We start from the raw sequence: 2,500 nt of genomic DNA on the forward strand, positions 1-2,500 counted from the left end.
CTCAGAACTGGCACGGACAAGGGGAATCCGACTGTCTAATTAAAACAAAGCATTGCGATGGCCCTCGCGGGTGTTGACGCAATGTGATTTCTGCCCAGTGCTCTGAATGTCAACGTGAAGAGATTCAAGCAAGCGCGGGTAAACGGCGGGAGTAACTATGACTCTCTTGGTTGCTCACGGGTCGGTCGACGTGCGTGTTTCCGGCGACAGCGGCTACTCGCTGGGGATACGACGTGGAGCGCGATCGGCTCGTCAACGGGGAAGAGTGGTCTCGGCCACGACGCCCAACTCCTATCCACAGCCTGCTCGTGGCGCCGCTGCGATCGCTAATGGGGGGGGGGGGACACGCGTCTTTAACATCATGCGACCCTGCACTGGCCGTTAAGGTGTCCATCGCCTCGGTGGCGCGTGTCCTTCGAACGACTGCGAGGCCAAGCACGTTTCCACTATGGTCTGCGCCGCCGGTGTGCCTTTCCTTTTTGGATCGTACGCCGGTGGCGCAGGACGTAGTCAGGCTTGTCACTGGGTTCTCTACGGAGTGTGCGGCGCCCCCCCTTCCATCTTTGGGGGCGTAATCCAGGTGAGGTTGGAGCTGAGACGCTGCAACAGTCCTTCAGGGAGGTTTTTTCAGCCGTTTTCACGGCTTTTTCCTCCAAGTCCAATAGCTTCCTTCGGGTGGGACCTTTGCGAAAGCTATGGGCGAATCCCAGTGGTAGGGTTTGCGGCCCGCCACAATTGGGGAAATTGATTATTGCAAAAAGTCCGATCAGAAAATGTGAGGGCCACCCTGACCTCCCACAGGAGTCGGGGAGCATGGTCAATTCTTCCTCGGCGGCTCAGCCTGGCGCGTCCGGCGAAAGTGTCGGGAGTGCTGGGCGGGCATCAGAATGGAACTGCCCGTCATGTGGACGGGGGTTCAGAACGAAGACGGGGTTGGGTGTCCACAGACGTAGGGCCCACCCTGTCGAGGCTAATGCGGAGGCTGCTCCAAGCCAAGTGAAGCGACGTTGGCTCGATGAAGAACTGGACCTCCTTGCGCGCACCGAGGCCTTGTTGACGCTAGAGGCGAGCGGCCCTTGCACGAATGTCGCCTTAGCTGCCCGATTGCCCCAGCTCCATCGGACGCTGGAAGCAATCAAGGGCCAGCGGCGAGCCGCGAAGTACAAAGGGATGGTTAAAACCCACCTGGCGTACCTAGTGGCTCAGAGGGCGGCAGACGATGCGGGCGCGTCGTCCTCGGTTGATGCAAGTGTGAGTGCACAGGAGAGTGGTGAAGTCGAGTCGGCCGATGCTGATGATCAGGCACCCGTGGTTCAAACTCCAATCAGTGTAGACGCTGCGCGAGTGCTCTCGGACCTCCTAGCGGGGGCCGAGGCACGCATACGACGTGGTGGACTGGGAGCGAGGGCTGCGAGGCACCTCCGCCATACTAAAAGACATGGCTTTTTGAACGAACCGATTGCGCTAGACTCATTGTCGAACCGCAAGCGGAGACGAATGGAGTACGCACGCGTACAGGAACTCTTTCGGAAGTGTCCGGGGAGAGCAGCAGCCGAGGTGATAGACGGGCACTGCCGGGAAACGAAGCACAGCCTAGAGGAGATGGAAGCCTATTGGCGACCTATTCTCGAAGCTGTGTCCAACGCCCCGGGGCCTACGCCGGAATCTCTTCGCGAGTTGAGACCACCGAGCGATGGCACGCACGACTATTCCAAGCTGTGGGCGCCGATAACCGAACAGGAGGTGAAAGCGTCCCGCGTCGACCCGAAGACGGCTCCGGGGCCGGACGGTATCCGTGCGGCAGACTGGAGTCGAGTTTCTGTACCTTTGAAAGCGGAAATATTCAACCACTGGATGACATCTGGCGAGATTCCGGAACCACTGCGGCAATGTCGAACAGTCTTCGTGCCGAAAAGTGATGCTCCGCAGAACCCTGGCGAGTACCGGCCGATATCCATCGCGTCGGTGCCCCTCAGGCACATGCACAGCATCCTAGCACGGAGACTGCTAGACTGCTGCCCACCCGACATGCGACAACGCGGTTTCGTCTGTGCGGACGGAACGGTTGAGAACACAGCCGTGCTCGACGCAGTGTTGGGGGATAGCAGGAAAAAGCTCAGGGAGTGTCACATGGCGGTCCTCGATTTTTCCAAGGCGTTCGATACAGTGTCGCATGCGGCGCTGGTCGAGCTGCTGAGGGCTCGGGGGTTGCCGGGTGCTTTCTGCAGCTACATCGCTCGTCTGTACGAAACGGCGCATACCACCTTAGCCGTCAAAAATAAACTAAGCGAACCTGTGAAAGTGGGGAGGGGTGTACGCCAGGGAGACCCCCTATCTCCGATACTATTCAATATGGCGATGGATCTAATCCTCGCAAATCTGCCGTCCGGTGTCGGTTACGGGTTAGAGTCCGAGCGCGTCTCGGCTCTGGCCTACGCCGACGACCTAGTCCTGCTTGCAGGCTCGAAGGTGGGGATGCAGGAGTCCATAGACTGTGTTG

At 59.2% G+C, this 2,500-nt stretch overlaps 1 pseudogene; it reads left to right on the plus strand.

Moving 5' to 3' along the window:
* Nucleotides 1-2,500, plus strand: part of LOC120632417 — a 7,882-nt pseudogene that overhangs the window by 2,512 nt on the left and 2,870 nt on the right.

The sequence above is a fragment of the Pararge aegeria genome, chromosome 19 (assembly GCF_905163445.1).
Source record: "Pararge aegeria chromosome 19, ilParAegt1.1, whole genome shotgun sequence".
In the NCBI taxonomy this organism is placed as follows: domain Eukaryota; kingdom Metazoa; phylum Arthropoda; class Insecta; order Lepidoptera; family Nymphalidae; genus Pararge; species Pararge aegeria.